Source organism: Rhopalosiphum maidis, chromosome 1 (assembly GCF_003676215.2).
Source record: "Rhopalosiphum maidis isolate BTI-1 chromosome 1, ASM367621v3, whole genome shotgun sequence".
Taxonomy (NCBI): domain Eukaryota; kingdom Metazoa; phylum Arthropoda; class Insecta; order Hemiptera; family Aphididae; genus Rhopalosiphum; species Rhopalosiphum maidis.
Window position 1 is genome coordinate 61,761,303 of NC_040877.1, and position 13,250 is coordinate 61,774,552.

Here is a 13,250-nt window from a genome sequence, read left to right on the forward strand (position 1 = left end):
CCACGCGGTAGCAATAGCGACTGCACATCATTCATTATACAAAATATTTTAACATAGGAGTCGTCGGCGTTGGGTGTATACTTAGAAATAATTTGGAATTTAACCTTCACCAGAACAATGAGCATCAGAATAAATATACAATTTGTCAAGTACAAAATTAGTGATAAGGCGTTCCCCTATTTTAATCGTATGTAGTGTAGGTACGATGGCCCGTATTTTAATTTGGTTTTTTGCAATATAGGTAGTACGACGTGAAGAACTGAACGATTAAAATATAAAATGCGTAGGTATAAAAATCATTATATTATAAAATACATGCGTATAAATGGAAACTACACCACACGCGTAATATCATGTGAAGTTATATCAATGAATATAATGTGAGGACAAATTTAATTACGATAATAAGTACCATAACTATATTAGCCCGGTTAGGAGATACCTATATAACCAAAAATATAGATACATATTCAACGTTATTGTTTAATCTTCAATAATAATTAATATATTTATATTTCCTCTAATATTACATTACGCATTACCAACATCATCACTTTTCATTCATTAGGTTTTGACGTATAGTATTCCTCCCTCAGCCAATTGAAAATGTTAGCAATAAAAATTTAACAATTTCGCCAATTCGAAATTTCACGGTTGAACAATAACAAAATCTAATTTTGTATGCTATTTTATGGCAGACATAATCTTGGTTTATAAAGTAGGTAAAAGTTTTTATTTAATCAATTTTAATTTATATTGTATAAAAGTATTGCGCAATTTTAAAGTTGATGTTTGTTAACAACAATGTCACAATCAATACCTTATTTACTATACTATGTAGAATCGGGACGACCCAAAACTGTACTGGTACTACTATTGATAAATTGGTTCAATAAGCGTATACTCTCTGCCAAAATCAAATTCATCGTTGCGCAAATGTACTCAACAAACATACCTCAACTATTCGCTAATTCATACATATCTTGACATGCGTGTATATTTTGTTAACCTTGAATCCATTATTATGTAATCCATTTTTAAATATAAATCACTTTCAATGGCCATTGGTAGTGCTAGATATAGTAAGCACTGGCCCACCGAGTTAGCATTTTTACTAATCCAAATACCCGTTTTAAATGGAATGAAAAATCAAGTTAATTTTACGTCTTGATCCATAAAAGCTTAATCTAGCCTACTGAGTAAGCTGCTCGGTTACTCGGCGACTAGTTGGTAAATTTCGGGCTTGGCCACTACTGTCCAGGGTTATTTTACATTAAATTAAAATATAATATGTATACATACATACATTGTAATGACGTAGCGGTCGATGTTCAATTGTTATTATTATTATCATCGTCATAATTATTATCATTCTCGTCATCATTAACTAATTTACCTCTATAAACCATCATTGTATTGTCCTTGGGGGAAAACATCACGATAACGGCGGTTTATTTCTATATTATGTGCGTACACATATTTTTTGTATTGTCCTCTTTTTTTTATTTATTTATTTATTTTTAAGTCGACCATTGTACTGATATACATAATATAAGCGACAAATGACAAGTGAACAGTTTAATTTATCCTTTGACCTCTGGAAAACGGATAGATACCTTCATACAATCCCGAGGTTGTCGCGAAAACAATATAATGTATACCTATAGATACGTCAATGATACCTACATATGACAATAAATAATATTTTCATTTATAACTCTTTTGAGTTAGCAAATTCTCTGTAAAACTTTTCTGACAGTAGTATACGATAACGTCGATAACAGCGATGACGATAATAATAATTATTATTGAATAACTTTTTAAAATATATAGTTATTACGCCAATCAAAAAATATTAATTATTGTGACATTGTGTAACATGAGAAAGTTGATATGAGTAAACGCAATTAAAATATTACCAATTTAATACGATTCAAATTAAATCTGTTAAATTTATTTTTTGTAGAAAATTAAAATAAATAATCAGATTCAAACGTTACAAAAAATGTATCGGTTCGATCGGTGTGATCGAAACGGTGTGTTTCTATCCGTAATACTAAAGGCTAACAAATATTCATTTGGAATTTTTATTTATTTATTTATTTTTTTTTTTTTATACGCATCCGACAATATACATACTTGACATCGTTTATTATATTGCATACATTGTAAATCGTAATGCGTCAGTGTTACGTAGAATAATATTATGTGCACTGCGCACGTGAAGTACAACAATAATTTTTGAAACTCGCGACAGTGAATCGCGTTTGAGGGAACCCGCCGACTCTCATGCGTATAATGCAATTTAAAATGGAGAATATTATTATGTGCTTATATTATACAAAGGTACGCAAAGACGTTCGGAAAAGAAAAAACGATTAAACTCGTCACCTGCTGATACTATACCAATTGTTTTGATGCATCGTATTCGTATATATATATATGTATTATGTATATTTATATATTTGATTTTTCATCAAGGACCCAACGTTGTAGCGGAGGTCGCGTGCCTGTCACCTGACAACAACGAACCCGCAAATGTGTTTGATGAAATTAATATTATTATTAATATTTTCACAAGAGAGGAAAAAGTGAAACAAAATTACATACTATCAAAATATTTTAATCAGAGCTCGGAACTCATATAGCGTCAATATATTATTTTTGAGTTATGTTTATAATATATAATCGTTTTTCGTACTTCCATGAAGTCGAGAATTAGATATTTTGTATTTTTACGACGTTTAACGTTTAAATTTGGATTTGTTTTACTATTTTCCATTTCCATTTATATTCTTAGTAAAGTAATTAAGCGAATTTCAAGAAATATATATTTTAAAAACACGAATAACAGCAAAAAAATTATATTAAATACATATTAGTATATGTCACATAATACTGATAAATTTTACACCACGGAGGCATGGACTGTTTTAAGCCAACTTCACCATTGTATACATTCGGGCCAGGTCGCATATCCAGCATTTACACGTCTTTTTTCTCGCAAAACCGTCCGTATAACTTATGAACATAAGTCTCGATGTTTTACAATAAATATTAAAATTCGATTCTTCGTCACTTTTTGACTCACCTATATATATTTTTGGACTTAGTACGAAAATACATAATTCTTTAGCAATCGTTCACGTGTTTTATTTAAAACGGTGGCCGAAATATTCGAACGAGTAAAAAATAATAATTATATCAACCATAACTATTACATAATTATTTTACAAGTTTATTGTAGTAGCGCGTATTTCGATTTGGACTTTCACCGCGAGTCATCGTCGTCGCGCGGCGTGTATGTCATACGACTACTATTTAGTGTCGGCTGTATACGCAAGTACGCAACAATAACGCATGTACGTACCTACCTATATGTATTTACGCACTACGCACGGCTGCAGTCATAATTGCACGCTTTGGACGCGTGCCGTGTCCGGTGTCCAGCAGCCGTACGTATTATTGTTAATTGTTATGGTTGTAAACCGAGTGCATAATAAAACCAAATAGGGCCCATAGAGACATGTAATAGGCATAAAGTATATAATATTAAAAAGTATACGTAAAAGTGTAGGTAAAAATTGATGAAAAAAACTAACACCCATTCGAGGAACGGACGTTGAGATAGAGGTTAGGCACAATAGGGACGAGTGGGCCGCCGGTAAGGATTAGGTTGCGCATGCGTTATAATATATAATAATATATACTATTGCGAGAGGCGTATCTAAACGATATGCGTGTATTATCGTTGGTTCGTTAAAGTACGCACTCGTTTTTCGGAGCCTTTTCAATCCGATCGTATACGATATATATATATATATCGTCAGCTCCCCCCCCCCCCCGAGGAGAAAACGGCTACCGTTTTACTGCGGACGAGAGACGGACGTTCAAATATACGTATTATATTATACCGAGAGACGGAGACGGAGAAAAACGATCGTCAATGGTCACTAATGGTCTCGGTGCAAATTACGCGCGATGTATATATTATAATACAGTATATGTGTAAAACATTATAATGATGTTTTACAGATATTATGAATTATATATACCTACCTACCAATAACCTTAAGGTTAAACGAGCGCAATATAATATTCTGTAGTTTAAAAACGAAACTAATAAACGCCAAACACATAGGTATTTCGAATTATTAGCACATGGCTAGCAACATAATCGTCAACATTTGTACGATTGTCCCATCCATACGTTATATTTTACAAGATACTGTTGATTCACAAAATAATCCACAAGTTCCGGGTATTCACATCATATGCCTATATAGTACGTTGTATATTATTGCCATTTCCCCTTCAACATAGTATTAACTCCACTATCCCGTGTAATGTTTAAGCAAATATACCTACAATACGAATGGTGATCACAGATTTGTTACGGGACATGAGTATAATAACAACGCATGCAATTTGTATTATTTGACCATTTTTTTTTTCTAATGCTCCAAATTTTAAATTAATTTGATTAATTAGGTCTCTTAATAAATAATTATATGAAAATAAATTTTGAAAATATGTAAAACACAGTTAAAAGTGCCAATTTAATACGCATCATACTCTTTAGAAATATACAGCCATACTGCCCATACTGGATGATTAAATTAAAGATGAACACTCAATTTTCAAAAAGTATTAGGTAACGTTTAGTTAAATAATATATTAAAAAATTCAGTCATTCCAAAACATTATTTATGAAAAAAAATTATATTTTTATTTTCTTCATAATTATTATTTCTTAAGTCTTTTATTTAATTTTTAAAGACAATATACATTTATACTTTAATATTCCAAAGTAGTATAGATTTTTGAGAAGTTTAATACCTATAAAAATTAAATTTCAAATAATAGGTAGTTCATTTTATGACTTATAATTTATAAATATGTATAACTTCGATGAACGTAAAGTAGTGGACTAACATTCTATGGTGTACCTTTGTAGCTCTGTGCCACACTATTCAGCTCGATAACTAATTACAATTGGTTTCATGGCTGTTATTGTAGGTATATACTTGGGAAATTTGATATTTTTTTTGTTTTGATTTTTATTACATTTTTATTAACACTTATAACCACACACAGTACTTACAAAAGCATGTTATAAATTTTAATATTATGTTGCTTATCAATTTGTCACTATACAACTAACGCTGGCATAACGAAATTAATTGAATTTTTTGGAATATTAGGTATGTGAAAAAGTATTGATTTTTACCAGAACTTACACATTTTGTTTTTATAAATTAATTTATATAATAAGATTAATAAATATCCATCAACTTAGTGTACCAATTTTTAGACGATAGTTATACTTAGCTAACGTAAATAAGACCAAAACCATACGTAATTCGAAAACGAAAATAAATATAAGTCCTCCCTCAGTCATATTAAATATTAATTTATTATTGTTTAATTATTCCTGTTTACGCATATTCATATTGCAGCAGTCCAGCATCAATTAACCTGCTACCATAGTCTGTAATATGTCATGTTGATCAAATTACTTTGACGATACTTTCGTTATTAATCAGTTCGTTGATTTAATTTATCTCCTCTCGCATTGTTTTAAACAATAAACTAATCTAAATTTGCGTATACGATTTCTCGGAGACGGACATCCTATTAATGAACAGTATAGACTAAAACTTTATATATTAACTAACCAATGCTAAGTTGTTTCCGGTTAATTATTAAACAGTATAGATTTTTTTCTAAAAATAGTTTATTAGATTTTAGATATTATTCTTATGACAATAAAATATAGGTACCACATTGATAGGCCATTGATAATAAACGCAATTGGTAAAATGTTTACTAATAAATCGCTAAACAGCAATACAAAATTAATTATTCCGTTAGGCTTAGTTTTACAATTTTCTATAAACATTGACAAGGCTACTCATTTTACTAATAACACCGTGCGTTATTATTGCAATGCATATTTTGCATAGTATATTTTGTAGATATTTTAAAAACAAAATAAAATTCGATAAAACTCAAAATGTTTTTTTTTTTTTTTTTAAACTAAATGACGGCATAATAATTATATTGCCCGTATATATTATAATACCTATATATGTTACATAATATGACATTATAAATATAAAATACCTATACGACGTGAGTGATTATTCATTTTCACGTTGATGGGTTAACCTATGAATGGGTGCGCCTTTTATTGATAACGGGATGTGCGCTGGGCGCTTCCTTCCTTAATCACGTCCCTATGCATACCATGCGGGCAATATATTAGTAAAAGTTTCGCAAAAGTGGAAAATAATTTTTTCCTGCGTTTTTAAATTATAGTTCATACCAAAACCGTCGGTGCAGGTGCAGCAGCTGCCGCGACAAGTCTTTTCAATTTTTATCACGCGTAACTCGCTATTTGTCTGACTAAAAAACGAATAATAATATGTAAAAGCACATTTTTTATCTAACCTGTCCGTCCTTTGATATCCATGTATCAAATTATCCGTCCATCTATATCCGCGCGTCCATTCGTGCCGCGTTGGCGCACAGACAAAAACCACGACTGTAGCTGCAGCATGTCTAATTAAAATTCAGTCGTGTTTTACTTATTGTTCTGCGCAATCTCGTGTATCTATGTTTCCGGGTACCGTTTTTATAACGCAGACGCGCGCGTTATTTTCTGCTTACTATTAGGCATTTCACGTCCGTACACTTTTCTAATTTGGATTGTCATAATTATATTATTCAATAATCGTACGAGCAAAAAAATTCTTCAAATTATGTTTGAGGATCGTATTTGAATTCAGAGATACTTATTGATATTATATTATTTATTGAACACCCTGCGTATATAGAATAATTGGACACTTGCATCAAAAACAAAAAAAAAAATTAAGTTGCTGACAAACCCTATGGCAATTATTGTGCGAGTGCGTGTGTAATTACAAGTAAAACGTCTTCTATTATATAAGCGATATCAAGGAATCTTTATTTTAACCTTCAACACATGATTTTTATTACTGATCATCTTTAGATTATTTACAACATCAAAGATAGTTGAATAATAATAATAAAAAAAAAAAAAAAACCTTACTTAACAATATCATCATATTATATGGTATTTGCGTTTAGCTCATACAATAACAATATAGGTATTTATCTACAAAATTTGGTCAATGAACTTTATAATGCGTAGGCAATTTCAATACCTGCCCTACCAAAGATAATACTTGATTTGTACAAACAATATAGACATTATAGTCTGATGCCGGGCCGATAAGAAAATTTCAATTAAATTGAGCATTATAATAAACTTTTGTTTATCGGCTACATGAATCGTTAATTGCTGATAACTCGCCGTATACTGTAATCTGTGATGCACAACATATTTTCATCAATCATTATAAATTATATCATATGATATTATATATTATTGACTATTGCAAATGAAAAAATATTTTATTTTTTTTTTTTATCACAAGCACGTAAGTTTTTTGCAAACTATAGTAATTTGACCCCCAAACTTCCAATGATCTCGTAGTATCGAAAACGGTAATCAAAACAAAATACACTTGGCTGTTGATTTTTTTGAAAATCGTTATAAATTGTATACCAAGGTCGACGCGAAAAAGCCATGCGACGTCTATATATCTTAAACAAGAGAAAAGACGAATACAATTAATAATTGCTGAAGATCTTTGCATTATTATGTTTAAAAAAAAAAAAAAAAACGGTGTTGATGACGTAGGTATTACAATGGACCATTAGGTCTGATGACTTGCCAAACAGAATTTTCCGCGCGCGCCCGTTTGGTTGTATATACTATATACTATGTAAAACCCATTGTAGACGACCTAAGTATTCCGCGTGTCCCACAGCGTTAATCTTTGACCTCCTAGCTCTACTCAACTCTAGTACGATCAACAACCTCTTCGGCCACATACACACACACGTGCATGGGCTCATCAACACCTTAGCACATTAATATATAAGTCTCAATCGTCTCATTATTATTATATGACTATTATTATTTATATTTTCTAACCAATGATTATTTTTTTCTTACGCTACGTGTAATAATACAAACTCTACGCGCTTTATGTATTATTAAGATATTGTATTATCCATCGCCATTTAAATAAAACTATAATATTAATACGAATAAAACGATAGTTTATATGTGTACCCTTGTAGGTATACACAGTAAGGCTGATCAAGTCGACGGGTATTATTTGGGCCGTTTTAATTTTAGTTGATAACAATAGTAGATAATAATCAAACGATTTAAGAGTATAAATTGCAATCTATTGTGACAAATAAGAATATAGGATTAGTTAATTCTTTTTTTACGCTTGATTTTACAAATTGCTTAATATTATGTAGTAACATTGCGGTCGGTTCTACCATATTTTATAACTGTATATGTCCGTCTTCTGTCTTGACTTTAAATTATACATAGGACATAGCTACATTGCTTTTTGAATGTTTAATGTATAAATTAATTATTCAAATTTTAAAATATTGACATAAGCGATATAAATATCCCAAAAATGACTCAGTTGTGTATACGATTAAAATACAAAACTGGTAAATAAAAATTTTAATATTTTTATTTGTTAATTATTTAAATCAAAAAGTTATCGAACTATAAAAATTATCTGACTTTTGAATACAGTATAATTATTTTCTAAAATATAAGAAGAAGTTATTCATGAGTCATAAAGACATGCTGTATGGCTGTAACGTATATATTTATATTAGAATATGCTAGGCATAAGTGTACATAAGAATGCATTTTCGATAGGACGTTTGTGTTAACCCATCTTATAAATACATTTACAAGTTAGAACATTAAACATTGTAATTTATATTATATTATAAATTCCAACTAAAGCGTTGTATGTTACGCATTTATTGATGTAACTTTAATTGATCAGTTGTACATGGTTTGTTGTATAAATCAAATTGCCGTTATAATAATAATATTTGCTACGAAATCGAAGTATAATAGTATAAATTAAAAAAAATAAGTATTGAATATCGACCAAAGAAAATTAAACAGTGTAATACGCACAGCACTTGACAAAAGACATGAATTATTTACAATCAACGTATGAAACACATCTATAGTATTAGGTACTTATTTATACATATAAAATTTTTAAAATATTATGTACAAGTAATCAAGTACCTATTTCATATATGCAAATTATACGTTTAATAACATAAAAAGAATTGGGTCAAATATTCAAAAACAAAAAACAAAAAGCGTAACTAAAAAAATGAATATTATTTGTTTGTAAAATTTTGAACTAGAAAGCAAAAATAATAAATAGCTATTCATAGCTATCACTAGTATGAGTACATTCAAACATATAAATGATATTATCCGATTCTACTTTGATGTACCTAAAAGAATGAAATAATTTTTATACCTATAGGTAATACATAAATACATAATATATCATTATTTCATGTGAATTATAGGAAGCTCCAATTCACAGAAACAATGAAAACGCATATTTTAAAACCGAAACGTTGTGCAACAATGCAGCATAATATTAATATGTATTTATAACATAATATTATTATTGCCTGTACAGTGTACATATGTTAGTGTTATAATGCTTTTAAGAATGACAGAACACGTACAATTTTTATTTTTGTATTTTCATTCTTACTCATTAAATAAATTACATAAACTCTCAACCTTCTCGACCTATATCCTATGAATAATTACAAAAACCAAAATCCTAGTTTTGCGCAAAATATTTAGTTTAAAACTTAGATTATACAATGTATGCATTGCAATACGTCTACAATAATAAATACGGAAAACAATTTAAATAAATATTGCTATTTACACATCGCAATAGAGGTATTAATCGTACACGTTCATACATTTGGAAAATTATTTGATCGGTATTAGATTTTCAGGATCTACAGATTTCTGTTGCTGTAGTTAAATAATTTATTATAACGTTGTTATTTGTGAGTATTGGGCCCGTAAGTTCAACCTACACTGTTCTTTCGTGATTATTACCATTTAATGGTACCTATTTCAAAAGTCGTTCACGGTCGTTTCCATAATAACAACAAAAAATAATAGTAATAACTATTGTATGTATAGGTACCAATGGTAATAATAACATAATAGTTTAAAAGTCGACGTTATATGGATTACAGGCGAGTGTATATTATACAATATACATTATACATATATTATACAGTAGGGAATAGTTAGTGACTTCTCATTGAATACCTACAGAAGCGGAATAATAATTATTAGCGTTGTGCAATTTTTCCCTCCGATTAAATAGATTCAACCAAACCGATTCATACTCGTTAAATATTATATATATATGCGTAAGAATTATAAATAAAAATAAAAAGTACAGGGTGTACGACCAAAACTTGATAAGATGTTTTGAATAGAATTTTAAGGAGTGAAACTCCATTAACATAACGCTCAAGATTGTATTCGTATAAATGGACATTTTAGGATTTAAATAAGGCTTATATATATATATGTATATGTATACGTTAATGGAGTTTCGAATTTTAAAATTCTATTCAAAGCATCTAGTCAATGTTTGGTCGTACATCCTGTATTTTTTATTTTTTATAAATCACGCAAGCTATACACGCACCAGGACTATACCAGAACCTATCCTATGCCACTACTGTCGCCGCACTATAAATTTTATATCGAACTTGAAGTGCGTATTGATGCATGCAGTATTTCATTATAAAATGTTTATATATATATATGTGTGTGTGTGTGTGTGTGTGTGTGTGTGTGTCCTATGAGCTAAACTACCTACTCCTATAAATGTCATTACGAACACTGCAGAACATTATTTGCCAACAATACAAAAATAATAACATAAATAGGTATAGTGCACTTACGTATATAATATACATACATATTATTATATTATTACATATTATTATGTTCATCTGTCGGTTGACACGAAAGTATTTCATCAAAACGTATCATTCAATTATTTTATAAATTATGATAATTATATGTTGCATTAGTATTTTAATTTTATAAACCAGTAAAAATCATTAGTTTCAATACTCTTGCACGTGTTTACATAACGTATATTATATCCTAGGTTATTCGTCAAGCTTGCCCGCTCCTCTTTTATTCTTCTTCAATAATGGTGTAAATTAAAATATGGTATATGTATTTTTAAATTTATTTAAAGACCATATTTCCAAAATGTTGAGGATTTTCGCTATATTTAAAAAGATACAAAGTTCTGTTCATCAAATAACAACCTGCATTTTCTACTATAAATTATTTAGCAGATAATCTTTAAGAAAATGTTGACGTATCAAATCAAAATTTGAATGAGTAATTTAACTTTGTGTACCAAGGATAATAATTCTATGATAATGAGTTTGAACGTATGAGTGTTATAATGGTAACTTAAAACTTTTAGTAGATTATATTAATCTATCAATATTTATAGTTTAGTATTTTCTAAAATAGTATAAACCCAAGTATAATAAATACTTTATCTGATAGGCAAATATTTCATATTTTTGTAATATTATTTTAAAGGAATTATATACTTAATATAAATATGTTAATAACTGAATAACTACTTGTTCGAATAACTGTTAAAGTTATATAAAAATATAAAACAATAGTTTAAACTACGTAGGTGCAACAAAATGTTCTGAAAAATTATTTACTAAATAATTTACAGTTAAAAAGAGGGAGGGGTCTATCTTAAAAATGGAAGTTTGCATTACCATAAATCACTCTTTAAGTACCTAGTACACAAGTTCTCAAGAATTCGAATTAATTTATTACTAAATTAAAAAAATTACGGTGGACATACTTGGACGCTTGGTGAATCATATAGTGATGTATATACTACAATACTAATAAATAACATTATTACTTACAATTAATTATTCCTCGTCGACTAATTTATATCATGGTTCTGCATCAAGTATAGGTATAAACATGCACGTACCTAAGGTAATTTTTCTGCCCCAAATAGGGTTTGATATTTATGAAAAAAATATTATAAAACTATTTGCTCAACGCAAAGTCTAAAAACTATTCATGCAATAATTTAATAATCGAAAGATATATAGGTAGTACTGGTAGTAATATAGAATATAGAATATGGAATAGATATGCATCTATTTACATACATACAATATACATATATGTAAACAAACATGCCGAGTTTAGAGTTATTAGAAACAACTTTTTTAAATAAAACCGTGTAAAAAAAAAATTAAAAAAAATAATCCAATGGGGTGTAGGGGTTGGACGATTGTCAACTCCCATACCAACAATCACTTGAAAACCGCTACCACAGTACACGGCGCGGGGAATAAACTACATAATTTGTTCTTCGACGACACGCCCGTAAGGCATACCCAGCACGCACACGCATGAATATTATATTATATGTATATACAAAGTTCATACATAATATATATTACTAGACCGAGTCTTTTCAAGTGTGCTCATCATCTAGTCACAACGCAACAATAATAATTACAATATAATAATACAATATACGACGCTGTTCATTCAGCATACGCATAATATTAGCCGATTTATTATCAGTAACATGATGATATTTTAAAAAAATATTTTGTTTTTTGATATAAACAATAAACTTCTATAGAAGGAATGTTGGTATGCTTATACTGCAGTTAAATGTATAGTAATAAACATAAATACACAGGTACAAAATAATATAGTTGTCGTGGCAGAAATCAATTGTCTTATTATAGGAGTCTATGATTTGTATGTTTATATGCCTCGAGGTAAACTGAAATTTTTCTAAAATATAGTGATGTAAATACTTTAAATTATATAAAAAATATTATTTAAAAAAAAAAAAACAAAAATGTAACGAAATAAAAAGTATCACATTTATATATACATACGAGTATAATCGTGTACAAATTTGTGTTATTCAAGGACAATAAAAAAAAAGTGATCACAAGAAATATAATATAATATCAATAATATCATATTACATTTAACAAAGCAATTAGACAATATAGCAAACAATTTGTAATAACACTTAAATTTTTATTTTTATTTAACAACCTAAATTTTGTTTCAAAATATTTTTTATAATTATCCAAAAATAAAAATAAAAGCCAAAGTGGGGGTTCCGCCCTAATACACTACTGAATACACATCCTGAAATTAAATTATACATTTATTTGATTAGTTTTTAAATTTTTCAATTTTATAATAAATATATATTATGTTATAT

At 28.9% G+C, this 13,250-nt stretch overlaps 1 protein-coding gene across 1 annotated transcript in view; it reads left to right on the forward strand.

The window, feature by feature from the left end:
* The window catches only part of LOC113548574 (UNC93-like protein), a 47,633-nt gene that overhangs the window by 30,525 nt on the left and 3,858 nt on the right, over positions 1 to 13,250 (forward strand). The window lies entirely within an intron of this gene.